The following is a 14,711-nucleotide window of genomic DNA, read 5'->3' on the forward strand; positions in this document are numbered from 1 at the left end:
GGCGAGGATAATCTCGACATTCTCTTACTTACCGAGACTTGGCTCACCCAAGACTCTGCCCCAGATATTATAGCAGCACTGCCACCAAACTACCGTATCATTCACGCTGACCGTGGATCCGGCAAACCTGGCAGGGGAGTGGCAGCAATCTTCCGCCACGACCTGAGCGTCACCGCCTTGACCTGCCTGAATCTCTCATACACTGAAAACTTGGTTCTAAAAATTGATACTTCCTACACAACTATGGCATGTGTCCTTCTTCACAGACCCCCTAACAACATGCCGTCCTTCCCTTTAGCGCTCAGTGAACAAATTGCCAACCTAGCCATTGATCATGCCAGGATTCTACTGGTGGGGGACCTTAACTACTGGTTCAACGATCCTCTGGAAGGTCCTCAGTCGCGTGAACTCACTGAGCTTCTTACAAATCTAAACTTCGAACAACATGTACAATCACCAACTCACTGTAAAGGCCACATTCTGGACCAGGTCTGGACCAACTCTCTTCTAGTTACGACCCCGGTCACCTTTCCGTGTCTATGGTCGGATCATCTTCTTATCAAATTTAATCTCATCCATCCCCCTAAAAAGTCCACCGCCACAGCTATGGGTGGAAGAGCTAGGAACTGGACTTCCCTAGACAGGCCGGAATTCCTACAAACTCTTGCTACCTCCATTCCCTCCCACAACCCTGATATCAATATAGCAGAAAACAATCTTTCTCTCTGGCTGCAATCAGCCAGCGACGCCCATGCTCCATACAAGACGATCAAATTGGCCCGACGCGCCGATGCCCAAAAATGGTTCTCTCCTGACTTAAAAGCAAAAAAACTGGCCCTTCGACAACTTGAGCGACGTTGGCGTCGCAACTATGCCCCTGACGCTAAAACTCGATACATCTCTGCCAGGAAGGACTACATGAAATCTATTCTAGTTACTAAAACTGCTTACTTTTCCTCCCGTATAACCAACTCAACCAATAAATCTAAGGACATCTTTTCTATTCTTAATGAATTAACCAACCTTGACAATGTTCGGCCCAGTTTGCCTCCGACCCAGGTTCTCTGCAATTCACTCAACGTTTTTTTACAGAGAAAATCACGGCCATCAAAGCCAGTATTCCACAAACCTCAAGTCCTCTTCTTTCTGTTCCAAGCCCCAACACTATCGACTTACTTAGCAGTTTTCCCTCCATCACCCCAGAATTATTCCAGGAATTATTGGTAAGAGTAAAATCTGGCGCCCCATCTGACAGATGTCCTCCTTATATCTTGAAAGACTGCCTATCAGTTATTCCGGCTCCCGCCTGTACCCTTCCAAACAACTCTTTGGCCACTGGACTAGTCCCTCTCGCATTCAAAGAAGCTATCGTAATACCCCTTCTGAAGAAACCGGGTGCAGACCCGACCTGCAATGCAAATTATCGTCCAATCTCCCTTCTTCCCTTCCCTGCAAAAGTGTTGGAGGCTCATGTCGCCAACTGCCTGTGCAACTTCATAGAGACATCAAACCGCCTTGATCCACATCATGCGGGCTTGTGTCCAGCCCATTCAACAGAGGCGGTGGTAGTGGCAGTAATGGACACCCTTAGGGACTGCGCAGACAATCACATTCCACAGGCTCTAGTGCTACTGGATCTGTCAGCCGCATTTGTCACGGTCGATCACACCATCTTGATCGACCGTGTCTCTCAGGCTGGCATCCGGGGCACGGCAGCCGGCTGGCTGAAGTCCTTTCTAGCAGACCGTTCCCAGGCAGTTCACCTGGGTAACTTAGCGGGCACCAAGCAAGCCATCACATGTGGTGTACCCCAGGGCTCGTCCCTGTCACCCCTCCTGTTTAATCTCTATATCTTCCCTTTAATCCAAGCTCTTAGAGACAAACAGGTAACGGTGCTGAACTACGCGGACGACCTACAGCTCCTATTCACAATCGACAACTCAGACACGTCCATCTCCTTCTTCCAATCAACAATGAGGTTCATCCAAGCTTGGATGAACCAAAATCATTTGAAATTGAACCCAGGAAAAACCGAGCTGATCCTGAGTGGACTAATGAGTACCTTTCCATGCTCCAAATAGTTCTTAAATCCATCTTTTAGAAATCAACCTCTTCGACAATGGAGAGCTTAGGTTATAACACCAAGAGTGTGAGAAAAAGTACAAGGCTTCCCTACACTAGCGTAACGAAACTTGAGGGGGCCTCCCTGCAAGGCACGTGGAGGGGCCTCAATCATGAGCTCTTCAGCCACAGTGCTGTGGTGAGGGGGCCCCCTGGAGCTTGGGGACTGCGGAGGCATGTGTTACGCTTATGCTTCGCTATAGAACGAGCTCTGTGTTCAGGTCATTGGTATCTCATTCACTTGTAGACAGCACAGTATGCTCACTAGAGTGCACACGCTTCTGCTCAGTGCAGCGCACCCTATGTAGGTCGAAGGAGCTGCTGTGTCTCGTAGCAAAGCACGTGTTTGCTCTATTCTTTCCAGCCAGTCACTCTGCTTTTTGTTCACGGAGGGTTTGCTGCTCTGCGTAGGTTTTTGCCCTGAGTTCCTGCCTGGGTCCTCTGAGCATGCACTCTCCTTTGAGGCTGCATGCTTATGTGTTTTGAGGTGAAGTCCCCTTAGTGCATGTCGGTCTCTTAGTCCCCCCATGACTATTTGGGACTGAGCAGTGAGTAGTACTTTGTTTTTTGCTCCTTTGAAAATGGTGATTTACATAGCTGTTTAGTAATACTGACAGTAGTAACGGCACTGGTGGGAATATATTAACTTGCTTCGAGGCTTTTAGAAAGTCCTAGTACCTGTATTCGTTTTCCCTTTCTTATGATGTTTATTTTTTTGTGCGAGGGCTTGTGTGTGTCTTTTTGTTCTCCGCTTTCTCCAAAGTTCCCTTGATCGCTTCATTTTTGTCGCCCTTTTACATGATTAGATATGTGATGAGTGAAAAAGAAGGAAAATTGCAAAATGTGCAATTCTGCAAAAGACTACTCTTAGTAAGAGAGTCGGTGTGTTTGTATTTTAATTATCTCTAAAACTCAGGGACCTGTCGCGTGCCCAGAATTGGTTTCCTGAAATGTTCTGAATGTAGCACAAAAGTGAAAAGATGGAACCCAGAGGAGCTGTTCTGTACAAACTGCATCCAGTGACATTGTCCATATTCAAGTGAATACTAACAATGTCCCCTCTAAAGCAATCCTATCTCTGGATTATTTCTCACTTCAATGGAACTGAAAAGGGAAGTTAGTGAAGAGCGATTAGGGTTGAGCACAGCTGTGATGGCACTTCACCCACATCTACTCTGTTAGTTCTTGAAGGATGCTTAGGACAAAGAAGGAGATTAGAAGTAAAAAGGAGAAGCACTTGGGTAAAATAACCACAGCTTATCGTACGTTATGCCTTGGTGGGCAACAACACAGAGTCCTCAAAATACTTCCAGAAGAAGTCAGCTGGAGGCATATCTATGCCTTCTGTAGGGCAGCCAAGTGCTAATCTAGATCATTTCTTGCCCCTGTATTGGTAAACATCAAGATCTAAAGCCAACATGGTAGCTTTGTTGGCAGGAGCATTGGGTGGAAATACGTTTTCCAATAATAAGACCTAGCATGCCAAAAAGTCCAAATTGGTCAGAGTAACCTTGGTAAACCTGCCTATGAGTATTGATCAGTTTTTATGAAGGATCAGAACAAATAAATTGCCTGACTATAGGAGCAGCTTGTAGTCTGGCAGTCAGGACAACCAGATCAGGTACACTAATTTCCTGAAAGCCCACCGTACAGGAGAGACATTTTTGCACCTGCTCATAAGCCGGAGGTAAAGGTTTCAATAGCAGAGGAGCCTCTGCCAACAAACATTGACGAGACACGCCTGCCCCAAACCCAATCCTACCTGATCTGTCATTGGGAGTTTATGGTTATTTTGCCAAGAGTGGAATGAAATTACCTCTGACCAGTGGTTTATAACAACTATCCCCAGTGGCTACTCTGTAAAGTTCAAGCCTATGCCTCCCCAAGTTCCACCTCACACCTCTACTAGAAGAGGTGCTCTTGCATTTCTCAAAAGCATCATTAAAGGAAGTTCCTCTGTTGGAAAGAGGGCATTGGGTATATGCTGTGTTTTTTCTCTAATACCAACGAGAGACCTAACACTTAAGCCAATCTTAGACCTACGCTTCCTTAACATGTACATCAAGATAATCCACTTCAGGATTAAAACCTTGTGGGAAGTCATTCTTCTTTTTCAGGAGTAATATTTCATGGCTATGATGAATGGCAAAGATGCCCACTTCCCCATTTCAATCTCGACCTCCTAAATGTCTCAGTGGCTCCCACACAAGTCTTGTGTGATGAATTGAATTTTCTTTTTCATCGAAAAGATTAGGACAATCAAAGACAGTATCCTGCCTAAGTCCCCTTTCTGCCCCACTCCTTTGGAAGATAGAAACATTTTCCATCTTAATGCGTTTTCTTTAATTACTAGAGAAGCCCTGTCAAAATTGTTAACAAAGGTTAAATCTTGCACTCTTAAAGACATCTGCCCCCCTTCGATCTAAAAGGCCATCTTCTCAGAGTTTCCTGATTTAGCGACTGTTATGCTTAACCTATCCCAGAGTCAGAGCTTGGTCCCCCCTGCTTTCAGAGAAGAAGTTGTTCTTATCTAGTATTGGATCTTTCATAGATTCACATGCTTGAACCATTCCCCGTCGTCGAAGTGGGAGTCTCATGGTACCATAACATAGCAGCATGTGTTACTATCATAGGCTCTAATGGAAGTGAAAATCCCTTAGATAGCCTACCTATGTCCTTTTGAAAAAAGGACCAAACTTAAAGCTTTAACCAATCAGGTGATAGCACCCTCTAGAACACTCCCAAGAGAGGCTGGTTCCCTCAGATTTTCGCTGCACATCGTGCATGAAGGAAGTCTCCCTGAGCTCTGCTTAGTTTTCTCTATCCAGATCTTGGAAACCTTCTGTTATTACTCTGTTTGTACTCTACAATGTCTGATACAGCAAAGAAAGACCTTTTCGGATCCCGCAAGACCTGTGGTAAGAAAAGGGTACATGAAGAAGATCCCAATAAGGACTGCCTTTACTTTCTCTACCCTCAACATAAGGTGAAGGACTGTAAAATGTGTTGCACATTTTCCTACAAAATCTTGAAGGACAGAGAGGGGGGCTTCTTCTGTTGCTTCAGAGGGCAAAAACTCAGAACTTATCTTCTGAGGAGGACCATGACACCTCTACTAGGTCTCACAAATGACTCCGATCCATGGAACAAGGGACTTCTGAAGAAAGTAGGAAGGCCATCAAAGCATCTCACTACAGAGAATTTCTGAAAAAGGAGAAACACAAGCAAATGTCCTCAGAGGCAGCCTCATCTGAGCCTACAACTCCATCTGCAAGGGCTGGGGATTGGTCTCACATATCAGCCACTGAACCTTTGAGATACAAACCCCATCTAAGAGCCCCGTCAACATCGTCGTCCGTGATCTCATCGACGACTCCCACAACCATCGCTACCATCTTGTTTTTGAGACCGTTGAAGACCATGACGACGTCAGCCGTCGGTGCCCTGATCCCGTATATGAGAACTCAATCGACCACTACGTTCCTCTCACCTTCGAGGTCGCACATCGTTTGCAAAACCATCGATGACCCCATTGGCGACAATCCCGTAGACGGCGGCAACGTGGACAGAGTGTACCTTACTAATATTACCCTAAACCACAGCCAAGAAAAGAGGGAGTTCAAGTACATCTATCACTCATTCAACATTTGCAGGCCATGTTGCAGGACTATTAGAGGAAGTTTCCGGCACCTCCTCAGGAACAACTAGTGGCTCCACCTCAGCCTACCACCCCTGCAATTCCAAGAAATCTACCTCCTCCGATTACATCCAGGATGACACCCGCTTCAAACATAGTGACACCTCCAAGAGGATGACCCATCATGAGTAGATGATGATCAGGAAGAAGGCGAAATTTCAGGCCCACAATATTGCAGAAAGGTGAGCGGACATCAGCCGAGATCATAGACTGCGCAATTGTAGGAAGCTGGTTCTGTATATAATATACAAAAGGAAGGTATATTGTGCACAGAGTCCAGTAGATCCCCAGAGGCTTAAGTAGATAATACTAAAAGCTCTATTTGTGATAGTGTGATCGAGCAGTTAGGCGTATCGGAGGGCTGTGTTAAGCATGTGTTGTGCACACTCAAGCAAGAAATGATTACTCACACTCAAAGACTGAATCCAAGTCTTATTGTTCTGTTATTTTATTTTAGAACCAATGGGAACTCAGTTGCAGGTAAGTAACAATTTTAAGAATGGTAATACTTTTCAAATGCAGTAGGTATTGTTTTGCAAAGGCAGTCAAATACTTTACGGTAGTCTGAAAATGCTTCGACAATGTCAATCAAACAGTAGCAAACTTAGCAAATATAAAAGATAGATATTTAGTGTAATCGGTAGAAATGCGATGCAAACCTATGGAAGGAAAACAGTTATATGCAGTTACAGGTAAGTACTCGACATACACGTCCATTCTTCTGTGGTTTGGACGAACACTGGGCAAGGATCAGACCGAGGTAGGTACTGCACCACCAGCCGGGTGCAGAGAACACTGGGCCAAATGTTACAGTAGACTGGGGGGCACACAAGAGGTGAGGTTTGCCGGTAGGTACCAGTGGTTTCAGGGCACAGGCCTCGGAGGTTAAAGCAAGCACAGGGGGCCACAAGTTAGCACCCGCCTTACTCCACCAGCAGCACAGGGGTGCAAGGTGCATAATAGCAATGGGCGCCCAATGCTTTTCAATGGATGTCACGTTCACACGAATAGGCTGCAGGCATGGACCAGGAGGCTGCATGAATGTGACTACTGGTATTGCAGGTAAGTCGAGGTGTCAAAAGAGGGCTGCACATTGTTGAATGGGCTCACCAGAATCGTGGGGTGGAGGATGCAGGAGTGCCCTTTGGTGTCAGATTTTCTTTGCAGGTGCTGGTCGTGGTCAGGGGAACCCTTCAGGATGAGACTGCAGGCGTTTAAGTGAAGTCCAGAAGAGGTCAGCCAATGGCGGATTCAAGATCAGGAGCGCTGGGGAGACTTTGCTGGACAGAGCCACTCAGACTTAGGCCGGGGGCATCGGGTCCAAAGTGGCCAGGGGTTGCTGATCTACCTGGATCCGGAGTCTTTGAAGTTGAAGCTTTCTGGACAGGGCGCTGTCCTCGGGAGATTTGGTCCTTGTTAAAGAGTCTCAGTCTTTTTGGGGTTCTTGTAAGTCACTGACCACAGGACAGGTGTTGTCCTCTTTGCAGGCTCTTTAAGCTAGAGACAGGCCAGTAGGGCTGGGGCCAAGTCAGTCGTCATCTTCAAGCTTTTCTGCATGGCGTCTGCTTCGTTCTTCTTCTTTGTAGGCATCAGGAATCTGAGGATCAAGGTTCAGGGATGCCTCTAAATACTGAATATATGGGTGTTGCAGGTATTGGAAATCAAGTACAACAACGGCGGACTTTAAGAGCCGCACTTCGCTAAACCGTTTTCTCTTTATCCCAAAAGTTGTGCACAGCCAATTCCTGCACCTGCCGTCGTTAGGTGCAACTGCAAATGCAGAACAGAAATAAAAGGTATTTGGAATGGTGCACCAATAATGTTTCTTGTCCACAGTTAATGAGGAAATGAGTCCGGCAATATATTTGTTTTTGTCATCAGTTTTATTAAGTCAACTCAAGTTCATTGCATCATCCAGCCAGCGTGTTTCCTTCAGTTGTAACTTGAACTTCGTCAGGGCTGTGAATATCTGAAAGAGACATATTAGTGGTAGATTCCTTTCCTTAGAATATCCCCAGGCGTCAGACTGGATCTGGAAAGTTTTCGTCAGCAGTACCCCTGCGCGTCGGTAGGCGTTGTCACGTGGCTCCACGTAGGTAGTTGGTGTCGTATTTGCCAAGGTGACGTCATCGGAACTACTTCAGTTCTTTCTTTTACTGCGCCAGCAAGCGCTGATCCGAGAGAGAGCGGTACTCCTAGTTAATATTTTAACTTTCTTTCTGAGACTTGTTTCTCTTGCTTGTCGAGTACTCGACTTCTGGTGCAGTGGAGATGCCCGGGTTTAAGTCCTGTAGCGACTGCCGTCGGAACATGTCGGTAGCGGACCCGCATGACGTGAGTCTTTTCTGCTTGGGGCACGCCCATGACCCCGAGACGTGCCCCGATTGTCGGGCCATGGCGCCGAAAGCTTTGCGGGAGCGTTCCCGAAAGTTGTTGGAGGCCCGGCAATCGGTTCTGCGACACTTGAGGTCCCGCTCCCGTGGACGGTCGCGGTACAGGTCGTGGGGCCGACACCACCATTCGTCGGAAGTGGGGACAGGTAAGTCAAAGCGCCAAGAAGTCGAAGGAGCGACGTCGGTCTTCGTCTTCCCCCTCACCGGTCGCGGGACACAGTGGAGGGGGCGGGTGGTCACTGCCCCACGTTTCCGGTGGAGCCTCTGTTGGTGCCTGCGGCCTACCCGCCTTTCCCGGGGCCGTACGTGACTCTGGAAGAAATACAGGTCTTCCTGTCGGCCATGGGCCGTTTATTTGCCTCATCGGGCCCTGTGGTCCCGTTGGGTGGTTCTGCCCTTGTGCCGACACCCTTGGCCCCGGCTATGCGAGGAAGACACCCTGTGGCGCCGTTGGCTCTGGCCTCGGCGCCGCCTCCGGGGCCGACGCCGTTGCCTACAGGGCTGGACTACGTCGAGCCTGAATTGGTCGCTTATCCTCCTATTCCAGGTTGGGAGTTTATTCCCTTTCCCCGGGCCCCTCGTCCTTACCGGCCTCTTAAATAGCCGGTGAACTAAGGGGAGTACTGAGAGGGGTCTGGGGACCCTCTCGCAGCTCAATGTGAGGATGAACCGGAGTGGGAGGGTGATATGGAAGGTCCAGGTGATCTGGATTTCTCTTCGCACCCAGGTACACTGTTCCCTCCTTCCGTGGCTATGGAGGAGGTTGGGACTTTTTCTGTGGTGTTGCGTAGGGCGACCCAGGCTCTTAACCTCGAGCTCCCTTCCGTGCCTATCAGGACCAATCTCCTGACTGAGCTGCTGCAGCCGGCGGCCTCCTTGGCGGAGCCGCTACTGCCCTTCAATGACGCGCTTACAGACATTCTGTTAAGTACATGGACCAAGCCTAACACGGGGGTTCCTGTGGATAGGAGTGTGGCACAACGTCATCGCCCGGCCCCAGGCGACCCCAATTTTCTCACGCAACAACCTACGCTTGAGAGTCTGGTTGTCCAAGCCTCTGCGTCTCCGAGCGCTTTCCCTTCCGCACATCCGAAAAAAGAATCTAAAAAACTTGAGCAGTTTGGAAAAAAGATTTTCACCTCTGCCAGTTCCGGTTGAGAGCGGTGAATACTGCATGCCTGTTGTGCCGCTATTTCCACTCTGTGTGGGACTCTGTCTCACAGGTGCTGCCCCAGTGTCCAGTGGAAGCTCGAACGGTACTCTCCCAAGCCATTACCGAGGGGAGAGATGCTGCAAAATTCACTATCCGTTGTGGCCTTGACATAGCCGACTCCCTCGGCAGAGCAATTTCCAAAACAGTGGCACTATGCCGTTATGCCTGGCTCAGGACAACTGGCTTCTCCGGGGATGTCCAGAACACTTTGTTGGACATGCCCTTTGATGGCACACGCCTCTTTGGTGACAAAGCGGATAGCACTTTGGAACACTTTAAAGAGTCCCAGGCTACAGCCCAGCCCTTGGGTCTTGCCACCATGCGCGCTCCCTTTGGGTCTGCATTTCGCTCCTTTCGAGGTCAGGGACGTGGCGCCCAAACGCGTTCCTTTCAGATCCGCCGGCCTGCGCAGCCACCGTCGGGGGGCCCGTTGAAGTGGGGCATGGGGCCAGCGGATGGGTCAGTCCACCACCGCCCCTGCTACCACTGCCTCAAAACCTTCCTAGTCCGGTGTTTCAGGCCCACTAAACGCCAGTGGGCGGCAGGATTCGCATTCACCTCCCCCACTGGCGTACCATCACTTCGGACAGGTGGGTTCTGCAGATAGTCCGAAGGGGCTACTCCCTTCCTTTCGAGACTACCCCTCCAGCCATGCCGCCTCAATACCACCGCATGTCGGGGGATCACTTGGCGCTTCTCCAGCAGGAAGTTGCGGCCCTCTTGGCCAAGGGGGCCATCGAGCACGTTCCAACGCCAGAAGTAGGTCGTGGTTGTTACTCCCACTACTTCCTGATTCCAAAGAAGGACAAGGACCTGCGTCCTATCTTAAAACTCCGGAACGTCAATCGCTTCCTCCGAAAGGAGAAGTTCAAGATGCTCACGCTTGCTCAGGTCTTGTCCGCACTAGACCCGCCAGACTGGATGCTAGCGTTGGACTTGCAGGATGCTTATTTTCATATCCCCATCCTGCTGGCCCACCGGCGTTACCTGCAGTTCACGGTAGGCCACGAGCACTTTCAGTTCACCATGCTCCCTTTCGGCCTTACCAGCGCCCCTCGGGTGTGCACGAAAGTGATGGCGGTGGTCGCTGCTCATCTGCGCAGATATGGGGTCTCAGTCTTCCCTTATCTGGACGACTGGCTGTTGAAGGCGGGCTCGCTCAGGCAGTCGTCTCCCACCTCCAGACTACTGCCGACCTCCTGCATTTGCTGGGTTTCTCCATCAACGTGCGGAAGTCGCACCTGATTCCCTCTCAAAAGCTGCTCTTTATCGGAGTGGTTCTGGACACGGCGCAGTTTCGGGTTTATCCTCCCGAACAGCGAGTCCAGAACATTCGGGCTATGATTCCGATTTTCAGCCCTTGTCCTGGGTTTCGGCCAAGACGACCTTGAGGCTGCTGGGACTCATGGCCTCCTGCATCCTGCTAACCAATCATGTCAGATGGCATATGCGGGCTCTGCAATGGGACCTGAAGTTCCAGTGGGCGCAGCATCAGGGGATCCTGTCCGACTACGTCCAGATCTCGGAGGGCACTGCAGAAAACTTGCAGTGGTGGCTCACGGACCAGCGTTGGATCAGCGCCAGATCCCTTTCCCTTCCCCAACTGGAGCACACGGTGGTGACCACTGTTCCCTAGGACGTGCGCGGGTGTGTGCGCGCGCACTATATTCTCCCCGAGCGCGCAGTGTCCCAATTGTGGCACGCGCACACACAACACAGCCAGTTCGCGCCGCCAATTTTAAAACGCCTACACTTGCTGCATTTTTTTCTTAATAGTGCTCGCCAGCTGGGCAGTTTGTGGGTCTTTGTGAGAGTATTCTCGTTAATTGCAGCGCCGTCATGCGCTGCAATTAACATGAATACTTTAACAAAGACCCACAAACTGCCCTGCTGGCGTGCACTATTAGGAAAAGGAATGTGTTAATCTAAAGCACGACGTGTTTTTGATTCAGATTACCACATTCCTTTGCTAATAGTTGGCATCTGCGGGGCTGAATGTGGGCCTTTGAAATAGTTTTCATGCTAATTGCAGTGCACACGGACGCTGCAATTAACAAGAATACTATCTCAAAGGCCCACATTCAGCCCCGCACTATCAGCAAAAGGAATGCAGAGTCATACACAACGTGTGCTTTCAGAATCTTCTGAAAGCACACGTCGTATTTGACCCTGCAGTTCTTTAGCTAATAGTGGGCAGCTGCGGGGCTGAATGTGGGCCTTTCTTGTGGGTATTCTTGTTAATTGCAGAGCCGGTGTGCACTGTAATGAACAAGAATACTATCTCAAAGGCCCACATTCAGCCCCGCATAACTCATAACGCGTTTAGGGCTTGTTCACGTACAGACTGCTTTGCAGTAAGACATTCTATATTTTTTCAACAGTGTCACGTATCCCCAAACATAGAAAAAAGACTTTTGCTCTTGCCATTCATATATACGTTTGTTAAAACCAGCAATTTATCAAATCTTTCCACTATTACAATGTCAGCCAACACATTTAAATTAGATGGTTCGTAAAATTCCATCATTTTTTGGACATGGATCTCAATTATTCATAAAATATGAGTAAAGAACCGTAAAATACAAGTATGGCCTAGTGATAAAAACATGCTGCTGAAAACATATGTAACCACAGTAATTTCAGTGACTCAATAGAATATGTCAATGTATAAATATATAAATAAATATATAATATATAAATAGTAGTCTAAAACCAATATAAAAGGTCAACCAAGCATAGTTCAGTCATATGACTATTATATCTGCATAAATGCAAGCTCGAGTGCTCAGTATTGTGAGCCATCCTTTAGGCCTTTATTCCAATGGTTTGCAACACGCAAAATGTTGATAGATAAGGAAACAAAAAGCCAGCCAGATAATCATTTTGTTAGTAGGGTAAGCTGGGGTTTATGATTAGGCCTCCTGGCGCCTAAATTTTGCAACCCACCAGTTGGATACAATGGAATGGCTAAAGTCAACCAACAGCTTTCTGCAATGCTCACTGCACAAGATGCGAAAAATTGGAAATGTAGAGCAACTGGAAATGTAGGCAATGGTAATATAAGCGGGCAAGTGCTCCTAATTAAGTGCTCATCTGATGATATTCAAGTAAATATATGCAAATTATGCCTTAAACCCATGTGACCGAGAATCTGTGAACTGTACCGAAAGTGGGCCATACAAGTGGCAAACATGATCTATACAGCTGCAAATAACATAGCTGCAATTGTAAAATGGAGAATTTTGAAAATGTCTTCAATGAAAATAAATCCACATATTTCAGCAGAAAGTATTAATTAAATATAACTGTTTTTTTCTTTTTGTCCAGAAACTCATTGTATTTTATAATTTAGTAAGTGGGCTGGGCACAAAGTACTGGGTGTAATTTGGCATTTTCCTGCACAGTATGTCTTTTTACCTCTGAACCCGATGACATTGCTTGCTGGCAAAGTAATTCTATGATGGAAAACCTCTCCTTCCTACAATTTGTTTGCTATCCAAGTTAGTGAAAAAAATAGGGAAGGGAAGGCAGAATAAACAGCTCAACTCCATTAGGTTTAATAAACGGTTGCCGACATCGAGGCACTATCGCTGTCCGCATTCTCCACGTTTTTTGAATTCATCAGAGTGAAAGGCTTATTTAGAGAGTCACACGCAGGAACTGGTCTGTAATAACGAGATTATGGTGACAGCCGGACCCTTTAAATGAGGGTCATGTGGAAGGTACGCTGCAGGGCTACAGAATGAATGTAGTGACAGGGACATCTCTCAAAACGAGAAGTCTCCCCCCTCCGCTCCACAACAGACACTGAGGAATAAAGCTGTTTTATTTGCCAAACCAGAGGGTGCGTTTTTAAAGGATGCCCCCCCCTGCCACTAGCCACTGGTATTCACAAAATCAAGCGCTTCTCAGAATCTTCTACTCCACATACCGGGTGGGAGGGCTGTAGGTGTCTTCAATAGGCAACAACCCCCTATGTACATCACGCACCAGAAAGAAAGTTATAACCAGCTGCAGCAGTGCACGTCATGCCTGCACAAACAAACTCCTTAAAGAAGAGAGTGCTCACAAACCTAAGAACACGGTCCCAGTAACAACCGAAGTAAAGGGACCAGTCACCATAGGAGGGTACAATTGAAGACAAGGCAGTACCAAGGAGGGACTAACAAGCCTACTAAAGAATCAGAAGGCAGCATTTAGAAAAGACAATGACAGATATCGGCATAGAGTGGGCGGGGCTTGTCTTTCTTACTCCCCAACAAGAAGTCTCGCAGAGCAGCTCAACCTAAAAATGGAAGCACAAACCATTTGTCTCCGAGCCATGCAGCTTCTGCCATCAGCACTTCTCCTCCCTTTTTCAACAAGAGCAGTTCAAGCATGAATGGCAAAATATCCTAGTTTTGAAATGTTTTTATATAATTCTGGTTCTGCAATATTTACCGCATAATGCTTCATCTGCTGCATAATTTCACAATTTTAGCTGCATGTGTGGTGCTTTTAGGAAGCAAGCAGACTACTTCGAGGGTTAATGATTGTCTTGCTATTAGAATGGCTGAGGTAGAGTGCATGAGGTGAATCAACATGATTGGACAGAGTCACTACAAAATATTTTTTGTGCTTGGAGTCGGAAAAGGAAGGGAATCTGATGGACATAGTGTGTTTAGCAGTGAGGGTAGAAAACCCCGGCAGAGCTGCATTTTCATTCTATTGCTGAAAGGTGTTTAATTCCCTTCTCTGTGCAGCATGCAGAGTATTCTACTGAAAGCTCTACTTTTTACTCTTGGGTTACTAAATCATGTACACTTGGAATTACCAATCCCATTCCCTTTCCCTGAAAACCTAAATCTTGATCCCTGAAATGATGTGCCCTCAGCAGCATCTACCGTGTGACAAAGCAGTAAGACTGTGGCGCCCCATCCTTGTGGAGAAGGTGGTAGCTGAGGTAAGGGTTGGGGAATGACCTGAATCTCCCAAAGTCCATTTTCCAAGGATTTGTCTTTTTGAGAGGTAAAGCAAGGTTCATGGACGGTGAGACTAGTTAAAAGACGATGATTCGAAAAGTGTGGCAAAGCAGATTATTTCCAAAACAAAGTGTTTTGAAGTATAGAAGCGATTATTGCTTTAAACCCAGATCATACAAACAGAATGTCTGAAAATATGGATTATAAGGTTGTTTTTAAAAATGCCTCCTACCTCTTCTGGTCGCACTTAAACACTTGTGTGCCGCTCTGACGACAATCAAGTACCGGGCTCAAGTGACAAGACCAATACTGTGCCTCCAGTTCAC

General features: G+C 47.5%; 1 protein-coding gene across 8 annotated transcripts in view; it reads left to right on the forward strand.

Annotated features, from left to right (window-relative positions):
• DNMT3A (DNA methyltransferase 3 alpha) overlaps window positions 1-14,711 on the forward strand; it is a 1,939,932-nt gene that overhangs the window by 1,694,954 nt on the left and 230,267 nt on the right. The window lies entirely within an intron of this gene.

Source organism: Triturus cristatus, chromosome 6 (genome assembly GCF_964204655.1).
Source record: "Triturus cristatus chromosome 6, aTriCri1.1, whole genome shotgun sequence".
NCBI classification, from domain to species: domain Eukaryota; kingdom Metazoa; phylum Chordata; class Amphibia; order Caudata; family Salamandridae; genus Triturus; species Triturus cristatus.